At 50.5% G+C, this 16,887-nt stretch overlaps 1 long non-coding RNA gene across 1 annotated transcript in view; it reads left to right on the forward strand.

Moving 5' to 3' along the window:
- LOC146026926 (uncharacterized) overlaps window positions 1-15,512 on the forward strand; it is a 95,123-nt gene extending 79,611 nt beyond the window's left edge. Inside the window, exons 2-3 of the long non-coding RNA XR_014454575.1 lie at window positions 12,963-13,161; window positions 15,219-15,512. This is a non-coding gene — a long non-coding RNA (uncharacterized LOC146026926). The remainder of the gene's footprint in view (window positions 1-12,962; window positions 13,162-15,218) is intronic.
- Window positions 15,513-16,887: the final 1,375 nt, after the last annotated feature.

Consider the following 16,887-nt stretch of genomic DNA (forward strand, 5'->3'; position numbering starts at 1 on the left):
CTGTACTTAAGATGTATTGGTACAAATACTTGCAGGTGACATCACTAGCTTGCAGGTGACATCACTAGCTTGCAGGTGACATCACTAGCTTGCAGGTGACATCACTAGCCTGTTGCACTTTAGTTAGTAATCTGCCTTGGTCCCTGTTAAAAATGAGATATAGTAACGGTAACGGGAGAAGTCTTTCCCTGTCGCTTCACGTTTGTCAATCAATTGAATAATAAAAACAGCAATGTCAAGACACGCAAATACTGTTAGCGAAATCCTGTAATCTGCCCAGGGACAGACAATCATGTATATTGGAATATTTACCAGCCAGTTAGCATGAGATGCTTCAAGATCTCACTCAGTTTAATAACATTATAAGACGCGACTGTCAGAAAAGTGAATGTGCCAGCGCTTAAAAGTGTTCCAAGGAAATACACCTTCCTGCAACTTTTCCCTACAGGCCTAAAGAGCAGTCCAGGCACTAGATTCATACCTGGGGAACCGTATAATTTGTGTGCCTCGCCCCCCACCCCAGCAGGCACGCCTGCATTTTCCTAGTCACGCTTGCGTTTTTCTTAGCCCTCCCACTATACAGTTTTAATACATTGCATAGTGATAATTGATTATCTGACTTATTTGTTATAATAAAAAAACACATTCAATTTACAATGTAATAAAAGTCCTGTGAGACGGGATAACTGTGTGTCATCCTGTGAGACGGGATCACTGTGTGGTATCCTGTGAGACGGGATCACTGTGTGGTATCCTGTTAAAAAGGATCACCACGCAGCATCACTGTGTGGCAACCTGTGAGACGGGATCACTGTGTGGTATCCTGCTAAAAAGGATCACCACGCAGCATCACTGTGTGTCATGTCCCAGCACCTTGAAGAATGCCATTGATGTAGGGAAACCATCTGGTTCTCCCACATCGATGGCAAAAGTATTTGACATCGGCCATAAACCATAGATGATTTGAAATCATCGATGGTCATCCCTACTGTAGTACTGCGGCCTGCATGTAAACCCTAGCAGCCGACAGAGTGAGGAATACGAAGCCTACAGGTAATTTGTCTGAGACGAAGTCACACAAGTCCTGTAGGAGATGGGATTTATCTGCTGTTTCCTGACTGTAACCACAGGTCAGCAATTCCAGCTTACTGCATTTCCAATATATACTGCCAACTGGGACTGGGAACAATATAGTGTGTTTGGTTATTACAGGATAAGGGTGATTAGGGGATTGAACAGATGTTTTTGGAAGCTGGTGAGTGTAGTAAAAAGTCTGACTTCCCCTCTGATGTAGGGCAATTACCTCAGCAGCTCGCTCCACCAAAGGGTTAAATGTGCGCTGCCTTGTCAGTAATGTACAGTAATGGGGATCTGGGCATCGCACACGTCTCACATGATGCGGGGACTGGACTACAACACCTAGTATGTGTTTACTTAACCCGAGCTAAGCAGCAGACCCCTTCCATTGCTATACAGTTACTAAGGGCCTGATTCAGACCTAATTACTGCTGAGCGAATTAGCAGCGGCCACTGATCAGGGAGATGTCGCCCTGCTCCAGTGAAACCCGCCTTGCGCGTTAAGGCGCTCGCTGAGCGAATAGATGTGTACGGCTAGGGAAGACTTCACAGACGAGTGAATATTCAATTCCATTCGTAAGACGCTCACCATCGGACAATATTTCTTCTGGTTACCACTGATCGCAAACTCAGAGTCGTCCGAGACTGATCGAGGATGGACCTGGCGCACAAACCCTTGGTCATGCCTGCGTCTTTTCTGGCACACCTGCATTTTTCTTAGCACCAAACGACCGGTTACCACTCCCAGACGCCGCTGCCCTTGTTCTCCCAGCTGTGTGGTTCGTGCAGCGTGACTTGGTCAGAGGTCACACTGCGCAGCCCTCACCTTTGCAACCCTGCTTCCAGCTGCGCCACTTGCCCCAGCGGACAGGGTGTTTTTTTGTTTTTTTTAAAGAAAGCCAATCCTGGGCATTTTTCAATCCCAAATCCTGGAATAAAAAAAAAATGCCAAAGGATTGGCATCCCTATTTGCAATGACATTAGGGGGAGTGTATCCATAACAATCCAACAAAGGTGCTTATGTCATAGGCCCTTATTCTGGTTGGTGCGGCCAGAGCCGCACACGGGGCTCTGGCCGCACAAACCAATCCCCGCCCACCCTACGGATCGCCACGGCCGTCCGTACACGGACGGCTGGCGATCCGCATAAAAATGGTGGAGGCGTACGCCTCCACCATGGTGGGAGCTGCCCCCTGCATTCGATGGTCGTCGACCATCGAAGGCAGGTCCGCACGCCGCGGCAGCTCCCGCAAGCTGAGACCACACGGACAATCGTCCGTGTGGGAGCTTGTATGGGGGCTGAAAGCTGACATCCGGCGACGTCAGCTTTCCGCCCCCATGAGTTGCGTCATGCCCTCATTACCATGCATACGCCCCGCGTTTGCATGGGAACGCCCATGAAACGCGGGGCGTACACATAGGGAAATGAGGGGATGAAGCCCCTCACGCCCCTATACGCCCCCTTTGCGGCGGACGAAATCCGTCTGCGGCGAAGGGGGCTGCACATGCGCAGATTGACCTCTGCGCATGTGCAGAGTAAAAACATCGGCGGTACGGCCGCACGCGGGCCGTACCGATCCGATTAGAATAAGGGCCATTGTGCCATACTCAGTCCGTGCGCTGCCCAGCTCCATGCGCTTTTCTGTACTTAAGATGTATTGGTACAAATACTTGCAGGTGACATCACTAGCTTGCAGGTGACATCACTAGCTTGCAGGTGACATCACTAGCTTGCAGGTGACATCACTAGCCTGTTGCACTTTAGTTAGTAATCTGCCTTGGTCCCTGTTAAAAATGAGATATAGTAACGGTAACGGGAGAAGTCTTTCCCTGTCGCTTCACGTTTGTCAATCAATTGAATAATAAAAACAGCAATGTCAAGACACGCAAATACTGTTAGCGAAATCCTGTAATCTGCCCAGGGACAGACAATCATGTATATTGGAATATTTACCAGCCAGTTAGCATGAGATGCTTCAAGATCTCACTCAGTTTAATAACATTATAAGACGCGACTGTCAGAAAAGTGAATGTGCCAGCGCTTAAAAGTGTTCCAAGGAAATACACCTTCCTGCAACTTTTCCCTACAGGCCTAAAGAGCAGTCCAGGCACTAGATTCATACCTGGGGAACCGTATAATTTGTGTGCCTCGCCCCCCACCCCAGCAGGCACGCCTGCATTTTCCTAGTCACGCTTGCGTTTTTCTTAGCCCTCCCACTATACAGTTTTAATACATTGCATAGTGATAATTGATTATCTGACTTATTTGTTATAATAAAAAAACACATTCAATTTACAATGTAATAAAAGTCCTGTGAGACGGGATAACTGTGTGTCATCCTGTGAGACGGGATCACTGTGTGGTATCCTGTGAGACGGGATCACTGTGTGGTATCCTGTTAAAAAGGATCACCACGCAGCATCACTGTGTGGCAACCTGTGAGACGGGATCACTGTGTGGTATCCTGCTAAAAAGGATCACCACGCAGCATCACTGTGTGTCATCCTGTGAGACGGGATCACTGTGTGGCAGCCTGTGAGACGGGATCACTGTGTGGTATCCTGTGAGACGGGATCACTGTGTGTCATCCTGTGAGACGGGATCACTGTGTGGTATCCTGTGAGACGGGATCACTGTGTGGCACTCTGTTAGACGGGATCACTGTGTGGCACCCTGTGAGATGGGATCACTGTGTGGCATGCTGTGAGACGGGATCACTGTGTGGCACCCTGTGAGACGGGATCACTGTGTGGCCTGCTGTGAGACGGGATCACTGTGTGGCACGCTGTGAGACGGGATCACTGTGTGGTATCCTGTGAGACGGGATCACTGTGTGGCAGCCTGTGAGACGGGATCACTGTGTGGTATCCTGTGAGACGGGATCACTGTGTGTCATCCTGTGAGACGGGATCACTGTGGTATCCTGTGAGACGGGATCACTGTGTGGCACCCTGTTAGACGGGATCACTGTGTGGCACCCTGTGAGATGGGATCACTGTGTGGCATGCTGTGAGACGGGATCACTGTGTGGCATCCTGTGAGACGGGATCACTGTGTGGCATGCTGTGAGACGGGATCACTGTGTGGTATCCTGTGAGACGGGATCACTGTGTGTCATCCTGTGAGACGGGATCACTGTGTGGTATCCTGTGAGACGGGATCACTGTGTGGCACCCTGTTAGACGGGATCACTGTGTGGCACCCTGTGAGATGGGATCACTGTGTGGCATGCTGTGAGACGGGATCACTGTGTGGCACCCTGTGAGACGGGATCACTGTGTGGCATGCTGTGAGACGGGATCACTGTGTGGCACCCTGTGAGACGGGATCACTGTGTGGTATCCTGTGAGACGGGATCACTGTGTGGCATGCTGTGAGACGGGATCACTGTGTGGCACCCTGTGAGATGGGATCAGTGTGTGTCATCCTGTGAGACGGGATCACTGTGTGGCATCCTGTGAGACGGGATCACTGTGTGGCATGCTGTGAGACGGGATCACTGTGTGGCACCCTGTGAGACGGGATCACTGTGTGTCATCCTGTGAGACGGGATCACTGTGTGGTATCCTGTGAGACGGGATCACTGTGTGGCACCCTGTTAGATGGGATCACTGTGTGGCACCCTGTGAGATGGGATCACTGTGTGGCATGCTGTGAGACGGGATCACTGTGTGGCACCCTGTGAGACGGGATCACTGTGTGGCATGCTGTGAGACGGGATCACTGTGTGGCACCCTGTGAGACGGGATCACTGTGTGGTATCCTGTGAGACGGGATCACTGTGTGGCATGCTGTGAGACGGGATCACTGTGTGGCACCCTGTGAGACGGGATCACTGTGTGGCATGCTGTGAGACGGGATCACTGTGTGGCACCCTGTGAGACGGGATCACTGTGTGGCATGCTGTGAGACGGGATCACTGTGTGGCACCCTGTGAGACGGGATCACTGTGTGGTATCCTGCTAAAAAGGATCACCACACAGCATCACTGTGTGTCATCCTGTGAGACGGGATCACTGTGTGGCAGCCTGTGAGACAGGATCACTGTGTGGTATCCTGTGAGACGGGATCACTGTGTGTCATCCTGTGAGACGGGATCACTGTGTGGTATCCTGTGAGACGGGATCACTGTGTGGCACTCTGTTAGACGGGATCACTGTGTGGCACCCTGTGAGATGGGATCACTGTGTGGCATGCTGTGAGACGGGATCACTGTGTGGTATCCTGTGAGACGGGATCACTGTGTGTCATCCTGTGAGACGGGATCACTGTGGTATCCTGTGAGACGGGATCACTGTGTGGCACCCTGTTAGACGGGATCACTGTGTGGCACCCTGTGAGATGGGATCACTGTGTGGCATGCTGTGAGACGGGATCACTGTGTGGCATCCTGTGAGTCGGGATCACTGTGTGGCATGCTGTGAGACGGGATCACTGTGTGGTATCCTGTTAGACGGGATCACTGTGTGGCACCCTGTGAGATGGGATCACTGTGTGGCATGCTGTGAGACGGGATCACTGTGTGGCATGCTGTGAGACGGGATCACTGTGTGGCATGCTGTGAGACGGGATCACTGTGTGGTATCCTGTGAGACGGGATCACTGTGTGTCAACCTGTGAGACGGGATCACTGTGTGGTATCCTGTGAGACGGGATCACTGTGTGGCACCCTGTTAGACGGGATCACTGTGTGGCACCCTGTGAGATGGGATCACTGTGTGGCATGCTGTTAGACGGGATCACTGTGTGGCACCCTGTGAGACGGGATCACTGTGTGGCATGCTGTGAGACGGGATCACTGTGTGGCACCCTGTGAGACGGGATCACTGTGTGGTATCCTGTGAGACGGGATCACTGTGTGGCATGCTGTTAGACGGGATCACTGTGTGGCACCCTGTGAGATGGGATCAGTGTGTGGCATCCTGTGAGACGGGATCACTGTGTGGCATGCTGTGAGACGGGATCACTGTGTGGTATCCTGTGAGACGGGATCACTGTGTGTCATCCTGTGAGACGGGATCACTGTGTGGTATCCTGTGAGACGGGATCACTGTGTGGCACCCTGTTAGACGGGATCACTGTGTGGCACCCTGTGAGATGGGATCACTGTGTGGCATGCTGTGAGACGGGATCACTGTGTGGCACCCTGTGAGACGGGATCACTGTGTGGCATGCTGTGAGACGGGATCACTGTGTGGCACCCTGTGAGACGGGATCACTGTGTGGTATCCTGTGAGACGGGATCACTGTGTGGCATGCTGTGAGACGGGATCACTGTGTGGCACCCTGTGAGATGGGATCAGTGTGTGTCATCCTGTGAGACGGGATCACTGTGTGGCATCCTGTGAGACGGGATCACTGTGTGGCATGCTGTGAGACGGGATCACTGTGTGGCACCCTGTGAGACGGGATCACTGTGTGTCATCCTGTGAGACGGGATCACTGTGTGGTATCCTGTGAGACGGGATCACTGTGTGGCACCCTGTTAGATGGGATCACTGTGTGGCACCCTGTGAGATGGGATCACTGTGTGGCATGCTGTGAGACGGGATCACTGTGTGGCACCCTGTGAGACGGGATCACTGTGTGGCATGCTGTGAGACGGGATCACTGTGTGGCACCCTGTGAGACGGGATCACTGTGTGGTATCCTGTGAGACGGGATCACTGTGTGGCATGCTGTGAGACGGGATCACTGTGTGGCACCCTGTGAGACGGGATCACTGTGTGGCATGCTGTGAGACGGGATCACTGTGTGGCACCCTGTGAGACGGGATCACTGTGTGGCATGCTGTGAGACGGGATCACTGTGTGGCACCCTGTGAGACGGGATCACTGTGTGGTATCCTGCTAAAAAGGATCACCACACAGCATCACTGTGTGTCATCCTGTGAGACGGGATCACTGTGTGGCAGCCTGTGAGACGGGATCACTGTGTGGTATCCTGTGAGACGGGATCACTGTGTGTCATCCTGTGAGACGGGATCACTGTGTGGTATCCTGTGAGACGGGATCACTGTGTGGCACTCTGTTAGACGGGATCACTGTGTGGCACCCTGTGAGATGGGATCACTGTGTGGCATGCTGTGAGACGGGATCACTGTGTGGCACCCTGTGAGACGGGATCACTGTGTGGCCTGCTGTGAGACGGGATCACTGTGTGGCACGCTGTGAGACGGGATCACTGTGTGGTATCCTGTGAGACGGGATCACTGTGTGGCAGCCTGTGAGACGGGATCACTGTGTGGTATCCTGTGAGACGGGATCACTGTGTGTCATCCTGTGAGACGGGATCACTGTGGTATCCTGTGAGACGGGATCACTGTGTGGCACCCTGTTAGACGGGATCACTGTGTGGCACCCTGTGAGATGGGATCACTGTGTGGCATGCTGTGAGACGGGATCACTGTGTGGCATGCTGTGAGACGGGATCACTGTGTGGCATGCTGTGAGACGGGATCACTGTGTGGTATCCTGTGAGACGGGATCACTGTGTGTCATCCTGTGAGACGGGATCACTGTGTGGTATCCTGTGAGACGGGATCACTGTGTGGCACCCTGTTAGACGGGATCACTGTGTGGCACCCTGTGAGATGGGATCACTGTGTGGCATGCTGTGAGACGGGATCACTGTGTGGCACCCTGTGAGACGGGATCACTGTGTGGCATGCTGTGAGACGGGATCACTGTGTGGCACCCTGTGAGACGGGATCACTGTGTGGTATCCTGTGAGACGGGATCACTGTGTGGCATGCTGTTAGACGGGATCACTGTGTGGCACCCTGTGAGATGGGATCAGTGTGTGGCATCCTGTGAGACGGGATCACTGTGTGGCATGCTGTGAGACGGGATCACTGTGTGGCACCCTGTGAGACGGGATCACTGTGTGTCATCCTGTGAGACGGGATCACTGTGTGGTATCCTGTGAGACGGGATCACTGTGTGGCACCCTGTTAGATGGGATCACTGTGTGGCACCCTGTGAGATGGGATCACTGTGTGGCATGCTGTGAGACGGGATCACTGTGTGGCACCCTGTGAGACGGGATCACTGTGTGGCATGCTGTGAGACGGGATCACTGTGTGGCACCCTGTGAGACGGGATCACTGTGTGGTATCCTGTGAGACGGGATCACTGTGTGGCATGCTGTGAGACGGGATCACTGTGTGGCACCCTGTGAGACGGGATCACTGTGTGGCATGCTGTGAGACGGGATCACTGTGTGGCACCCTGTGAGACGGGATCACTGTGTGGCATGCTGTGAGACGGGATCACTGTGTGGCACCCTGTGAGACGGGATCACTGTGTGGTATCCTGTGAGACGGGATCACTGTGTGGCATGCTGTGAGACGGGATCACTGTGTGGCACCCTGTGAGATGGGATCAGTGTGTGTCATCCTGTGAGACGGGATCACTGTGTGGTATCCTGTGAGACGGGATCACTGTGTGGCATGCTGTGAGACGGGATCACTGTGTGGCAGCCTGTGAGATGGGATCAGTGTGTGTCATCCTGTGAGACGGATCACTGTGTGGTATCCTGTGAGACGGGATCACTGTGTGGCATGCTGTGAGACGGGATCACTGTGTGGCAGCCTGTGAGATGTGATCACTGTGTGGCATCCTATGAGACGGATCACTGTGTGGTATCCTGTTAGTCAGGATCACCACGCTGCATCACTGTGTGGCATATGGTTTTCCACAATTAATGATCACACTCCTGGCTGGGCAATGGACTTGAGCAGCGACGGCTCCAGAGGTTGGACTGCAGCACAGTACAAAATTCAAATAGGGAAGCCACACCCACTGCCAGTGAGTCAGATTGGAATGGCAGTTGGCGGCAGTAGGTGTGGCTTCCCCTATTTGAGTTTTGAACTGTGCTGCCCTCCCCTGGATGTGAGCAGGCTTCACCATTCATCTGGAGAGAAGAATTGCCCACAGTATGGAAGCGTTGCTCGCCGTGCTATATATTCCCTCTATGCCGCCATATTATATACTCCCTCTATGCCACCATGCTATATACTCCCTCTATGCCGCCATGCTATATACTCCCTCTATGCCGCCATGCTATATACTCCCTCTATGCCGCCATGCTATATACTCCCTCTATGCCGCCATGCTATATACTCCCTCTATGCCGCCATACTATATACTCCCTCTATGCCGCCATGCTATATACTCCCTCTATGCCGCCATGCTATATACTCCCTCTATGCCGCCATGCTATATACTCCCTCTATGCCGCCATGCTATATACTCCCTCTATGCCGCCATGCTATATACTCCCTCTATGCTCACCAAGCTATATACTCCCTCTATGCCGCCATGCTATATACTCCCTCTATGCCGCCGTGCTATATACTCCCTCTATGCCGCCATGCTATATACTCCCTCCATGCCGAACTATTTGTCTATCTAAACACTGTAGATCTATCTATCTATCTATCTATCTATCTATCTATCTATCTATCTATCTATCTATCTACAGTATCTATCCATCCATAAAGCCACAGTGGCAAGTTATGATTGACTCCCAGTAGCTGCATCTCCCGTATTATCTCACGCCTGGGCCGCCGCCGTATCACTTGGCATTATGTATAAGTAAAGGTGAAATCTCTGTTCTGTGCCTCTCGTCACACTTGTTTGTGGGGATTGGAAGCCGATCTCACAAAGCTCTTGAATTGACTGATAATTACCAGGTTGTCACGGCTGGGCGAGCCCGGTCCCAGGCGCTGAGTTTCCATCCAAAGGGTCACACTAGTGTAAATACAGTTATTGCTTTTTAGGGGCACAGAACTACCCGAAATGGCAGACGCATTAATCAGCGCATTGATCTGTGCTCCTGATTATGTGTATTCCACAGTCATTTATCACATTCTACATTTGTAGTCAATGATCTTAACATCAAGCTAATAAGTCTCAGAGGTTATACTGTATCGTTGTCCTGAAAAATGCATAAGCTGGCGACATATCTGCAGATATAAAGGTCCCTATAGACTGTGAACTGGCGAGCAGGGCCCTCCTACCTCTCTGTCTGTCTGTTATTATACCGTCTCGTCTTATTGATGCTTTGTTTTTCAGTTGTAAAACACAGCGAAATATGCCGGCTCTATATAAGAAGCAGTAAATAAATAAATAAATACAATAGTTACTTTCCGCCGCTGGCTGCAGAAGGGGAGGGGTCACGTGGCGGTTTTTGGTGGGAAGCATTTCTCGCACCTCTATGCGGTACAGACAAATGTTATGGAGAATTTTCTGCACAACTAAGAATACTTGCCTACCCTGCTGGGAGACTCAAAATATGTGGTGCCCCTCACGGCACCCAGAAAGATGGGCAACACCCCCTCGGTGACCCACTTAGAATACAAATGCACCTTCCAAGGGGACCAGATAATGCTTTAAAATTGCCTGTAATATCGCCATTGTGCAGTGGGGGCGTGGTGACAAAGACTTGGTCGCTATTGCCACACCCCTTGTACAGCCTCCTAACGTTAGCCACATCCCACACTGTCACGCCTGCCCCACCCCCTGCTTCCCCAAGCTGGCTGCCCGCTCCCACAGAGAGCAGCCCTCAGATATGTGTCAGGTGGTATCTAATTACAGTAAATCTCTCACATGCCTTCCACATGACAGCATTTTGTTATACACCTGGGGCTAATTAAAGGTGCAATGATTTTCTTTAACGATATGCATGATAAAGACAATCGTTAACGATATTTTTGTGCATATCATATAGCGTGTGCACACTATGGGTGACATTCTAAGCCTTGGGGGGGACCCCTTTATTGGGGGGGTCCCCACTCCTCCAGGTATCCCGTCCAAGGCTGACCAGCCACGGTGCTCATGGTACGGCCGGGGGACCTTATGTAAAAAGTGTCCCCCGGCTGTGGCATGACACTGCGGGCTGTTGGAGCCCGGTGCTGGTTTCAAAATACGGGGGACCCCCAGATTTTTTGTCCCCCGTATTTTTGGAACCAGGACCGCTCCAAGAGTCCGGGGCTGGTTTCAGAAATACAGGGAACCCCTACACTTTTTGTCCCCCGTATTTTTGGAACCAGGTCCGGCTCAATGAGCCCGGGGCTGGTTATGCTCAGGAGGGGGGACCCCAAGCAATAATAAAAAAAAAAAAACACATTTTTTACCGCAGAACCATGCACAGATCTCAATGATCTCAATGAATTTTTACCGCACTTTCAGTACGCATGACTTATCACAAAAAATATGCGATTTAGGGACCTTTTCACATCATATTAAATATGCGAATTCAAGGAAAAATGCGATTTAGCCGTTTTTTGGAGAAAAATTTGCACAAAAAACAAAATCGCATTCCATAGAATGTCACCATATATTATTAACGTTATGTGCTCCTGTGGGTTGTTAGCGATGTCCTCTATTGTCTGTACATGCATGGGTCCTGCTAGCTGAAACCCCCCAACTGCACGGGAGGGTCCCATAACACCTGACTTCTCTGGGTACACATAATGGGGGGGATTCTACACCATTTGGAACAGGTCGAATATGGCCCTGTTCTGATTGTGGGGGATCTGTGAATGCGCAAGCACGGGTCGTTCGTTGTGGGGAGGGAGGGCCGGGGGTGGACAACGGCAGGGACGAGGCTTGCCAGCGTTTTTTGGACAGGGGGGACGGGCGTTCGGTGGGGTAGTGTACGAAGTTAAGCCTCTGGCTAAGCAGCGAACGACCGCTGGTTAATAAGCGGTGTTGAATCACCCCCAATGTGTAATATGCACTCGCTTAAGGTATTGCGTGCCAACAAGAAATTAATTTGAACAGGAGCCTAAAGGTATTTTTAATGAAAAACAGATACATTTTTTTATATAAATCTCTGAGTTTTTACGGTATCTCTGGATGGACGGAGTTATACAGTAGCTGCAGCGACTATGGGGACATTGGAGCGAGATACAGTACAGGTATAGTACCAGACATTTAGGGGGAAATTTACCAATATGAAAAACCTAGTTTTTCGTATTGGTATTTTCCCTACGACCGCATACGACTGTTTCAGTCGTATGCAAAGTCGTGTTCCGGAGGATCAGTTACAAAGCAGTCATATACGACTGCTTTGTAACCCACCGATGTCGTAGGAATTCGTATTAGCAGCCGTATATACGGCTGCTAATACGAATTATTTGTAGGCAGTCTGCACGGATCAGTCAGATCCGTGCAGGCTGCAAGGTGTAAAAAAAAATGAAATAAATAAATAAATTAAAAAAAAACGGCGTGGGGTCCCCCCCACAGCCAAACCAGCACCAGGCTGACAGAGCCTGGAGCCGGTAATTAAAAATCAGGGAACCCGACAAATAGGGGTTCCCCGATTTTTAACAACCAGCCCCAGGCTCCTGCTCTGGGGCTGGTTCCCAAAATACGGGGGACAAAATGAGTAGGGGTCCCTCGTATTTTAAGAACCAGCCAGCAGGCTAATGCCACAGCCGGGGGGAGACTTTTTATGCAAGTCCCCCCGGCCAAAGCATTAACCCTACCGACCAGTCAGCCTGGCCAGGGGCCCTGGGGGAGTGGGGACCCCCCCAATAAAGGGGTCCCCCCCTCCAGGACTTACCTGACCAGGCTGAAGCCTGGTGCTGTCCTCGATGCCCCTGGGCGGTGGGCATCGAGCTGATGGTATGGTGTAAAAAATAGAATAAAAACCATTATCTTTTACTGGTGAACTATGAGTCTTAGCAAGCCTCCCCCGCAAGCTGGGACTTGGAGAACCACAAGTCCCAGCCTGCGGGGCATTAAAGGGCCCGCTGGGTCTTGTAGTGCCACAGTAAAAGAAAGAGTTAAATAAACACACTGACACACGTGAAAAATAAAAGTTTAATACATACATAACACATACATACTGATACTTACCTTTCTTGATCCCGTAGGTAGCCCTGGTCCTGATGTCCTGTGTCGTCCATGTCGGCTGTCTGCGTCGTCCTCCAGGTCCATGTCGACGGTCCGTGTCGTCCTCCAGGTCCATGGCGGTGTCCGGGTCCGAAGAAATCCATGTTGGAGCTGTGGAAGGAAATCCTACTCACCTGGTCCTGCGCTGAAGAAGTCTTCTCTTGATCCGACGTAGTCCAGGTAATCTTCACAGCTGTCGCCGGTCCCCGCTGTCTGCGCTGTCTCTGCATCGCGCTGAGGAGAGATGCTGATGTTTCATATTCGGCGCCTCTCCTCAGACTGAATTCTATTGGCCGCCTAGCAGGCCAATCAGGAGCCGACTTTCTCGTATTACTTTCTTGTATTACTGTAGGGGAAAGAAATCATTCGATCATATAGTTTCGCACCCCCTTCAGTTGCTTGATACAAAATATTATTACAAACGTAATAAGTGCCACCGAAGATCTCACATTTGCCCTGGCACTACTTCCCCAGCATCCCACCTACAGCCACAATCATGCACCTTCATGTATCCCTAAATGCACTATCCCTCCTTTTCCTGCTGTTGTTTATGGAACAATATAAAGTACTGCGTTCTCTGTATCATTTGTTTAGACAGGTATTAATGAATACAAGTTTCCCATTGTGTCTGTAGAGTTGGTGGGAAGGAATAAATTGCAACTATAGATGTTTTTTTCTCCCTTGAATCAGACTCACGTGCGTAAATGTGAGACACTTGGCTGACATACACATTTCTCTTGATATATAATAAGGGACAGCCGGCTTCTGGTGCAATAAAACAATTCAGAGAATCTGCAACGTGACTGAGCTGTTTGTGGAAATGGCTGCAGGGGAATGCAGTGTGACTGGGCAGTGTGCAGCATGACTGGGCGGGGTGTCCAGTGTGACTGGGCGGGGTATGCAGTGTGACTGGGTGGGGTATGCAAAGTGACTGGGCGGGGTATGCAGCGTGACTGGGCGGGGTGTCCAGTGTGACTGGGCGGGGTATGCAGTGTGACTGGGCGGGGTGTGCAGCGTGACTGTGTGGGATGTGCCATGTGACTGTGTGGGATGTGCAGTGTGTGACTGGGCGGGGAGTGCAGTGTGACTGTGTGGGATGTGCAAAGTGACTGGGCGGGTGTGCAAAGTGACTGGGCGGGGTTTGCAGCGTGACTATGCGGGGTGTCCACTGTGACTGGGCGGGGTATGCAGTGTGACTGGGTGGGATGTGCCAAGTGACTGTGTGGGATGTGCAGTGTCTGACTGCAGTGTGACTGTGTGGGATGTGCAAAGTGACTGGGCGGGTGTGCAGTGTGGCTGTGTGGGATGTGCACAGTGACTGGGCGGGTGTGCAGTGTGGCTGTGTGGGATGTGCACAGTGACTGGGCGGGTATGCAGTGTGACTGTGTGGGATGTGCACAGTGACTGGGCGGGTGTGCAGTGTGGCTGGAAGGCTGTGCAGTGTCACAGGGCGGGATGTGTTTTGGCTGATGGTTGCCTAGCTGCCAGGACCTCCCACTGCTGTGGCAACTGATGGTCCCACGTGTTACTTAGCACCCAGGATGCTGTGAAGCTATGTGCACTTGCTGAGTTGCACTGAGTTAGTTTAAGTAGGGGCTGGTCTCTCTACTGTTAAAAGGCAATCATCCCCACATGTCCGCACTGGTTATAGTTAAATACATGGCGTCCACATCTGCTCCAGCTATTATACTTCTGTGATAACCCCTTATTTATATAGGCCCAACTGTTCTGAGTATGGTGGCATCCTAAGTATCAGTGAGCGTGTCCAACAAAGTTCAGCTGTTTTAAGCTGAAGACCTCTCTGGGGGTCTTATATAATTATATAGGTGTTTCATAACAAGGTTGTAGCTAGTTATATGGACTGTACAAATGGTTTGGGTGGTTGTGGTGTGGGATGTACAATGTGACTGGTGAATATGAAATGTGAAACCATTAGACCACTTGGTCTAAATCCAGTTCTGAAACATCATTTTTATGGGCGGTTGCAATGTTCTGTGCGGCAGGAGCCGTAGCTGCATGGCAGTACACTATATTGCTAATCAATAAGATTTAGTGTGCCATTTGGCCAGTATCACAGTGTAATAGTCACGTAAAGGCGTCTTAAGCAATTAAGAACAGGGTCACGCCAGGACCCAGCAGCCAACGCTATTTGCCACGTCACTTTAAAACACTGCAGCGTGCATTATATATCAGCCTTAAACTTTCTCTCTAATCCAAAGCCTCTCATCCACTTACAGCGACTCTCCTTCTTATGTGCTGGCTTCCAGTGACCTGCTGAGCTCTTCCGCGGCGACATCTCTTATGCAGAACATTCTCAGTATGCATGCAAACCAGAGCATTGTGCGCTAGGAAAATTAAACTGAAGATCAAGGCGTACAGGACACCAGCAAACCCATGGGATTCTGCAACAAAAATCAGCTCATCCTCTCTCAACCCATTAATAAGTTAATAACTTATCACTGATTCAGCTTAACACCTGGAGGCAGAGACGCTTGCCTTGTTCTCACATCAGTTAAAGTCTATTGTAATTCCTTTATCGTTTCTTATTATTTTTGCTAAGCTGTTGCAGCCTCACCCGGGACCCACTGATGTAACAGCTGAAGCTGGAATTACAAAAGACTACAAGGAGTACAAAATTCTGAGCAATGGGCAGCTAAAGAGCTGACTCGTCAGAATTAAGGATGAAAGGCGTCTAATGCTTCTCATTCAGCAGGCGCAGGAATCGGAGATTTGTCTTGTGCTTTATTGCAGACATTTCCAGCTCTTCTGGCGGGGGAAGAAGCAGAGTTAAACACAGGAATACATGTGGGGTTATTTATCAAAGGCAAGGGGCCATCATTTTAATAGGACTATTTTTTTTCTTAAAGCAGCTGCCGAGACTTAATAAATAGCGGATGCTTCTAGCAGCTTCCTGCCAGCGGTGTTAATCAGGAAGATGCATGATGCATCTCCCAGGGTATAAGGGCAGGACAGGTACTGCTGGGGCCAGGTGGTTGCGCAGAACTGTTCTGTATCGTGGGCGTGCGAGTCCACGTCTGTGCTAGGTCGTGCCATGCAGGCGTGGGGTTTATGGTATTTGCACACATCGTGGGTGCAAGTCCATAGGAGGATTATTGCATTAGCATAAGGAAGTAGGGATGGACATCATTGCCATCAATGGCAATAGTGTAATTGGCCATCGACGGTGTTATACTATGAAATGACCAATAATAGTTTTACCTATATCCATTTTCTCTGACTGGTTCACCTGTAGGCCACTCAGAACATGGGGCAAAACTATTCTATATCTGCCATAAACCATCAGTTGTTCAGTTGCCATCCCTATAAGGAAGTAAGTAGGTTGCCCCACTCACACAGAATATTGGCCATGGAGGCATCCGAATCAGAACCAGTGCCCATATGTGCAGAGGTTCCAAGAGGAGGCATGTATTAATTCTCCAGGCCCAGATTTGTGGGAGGGTCCGCTGCAAAAGAGGACATTGGCCACTTTGCAGAGCTGCTCAGGGGGACATATTTCATCTCCTGCGCAGCTGCTGTCCTCTATGGGAGGAGGCAAGGCCATAATATTCCAATAAGTCAGGTACCAACAGATAGTACCCACTGTACGTACATACTCCAGAGGGAGATGCGAGAAGACAAATAACAGGCGGCTTTGTACATGGAATAAAACCCTGGATGATTCCCAGATAACGGTGTTATACAGATATGTATACAGCACCTTTTACTCTACTTCTGGCAGCACATTTGTCTGGCATTGTGGAAAATGCCAGATATCGTATGTTAAGGTTTCAGAGTATTATTCAGTAGAGCGAATTGTACCATCCTAATTAGGGGCAATTCAGTTATTGCTCCATTTATGCGCAAATAGCCGCGGACGTACACGTTTCAGCTTGCGGCAATGTGTGT

This window comes from Crinia signifera, chromosome 8, assembly GCF_055691185.1.
Source record: "Crinia signifera chromosome 8, ASM5569118v1, whole genome shotgun sequence".
NCBI classification, from domain to species: domain Eukaryota; kingdom Metazoa; phylum Chordata; class Amphibia; order Anura; family Myobatrachidae; genus Crinia; species Crinia signifera.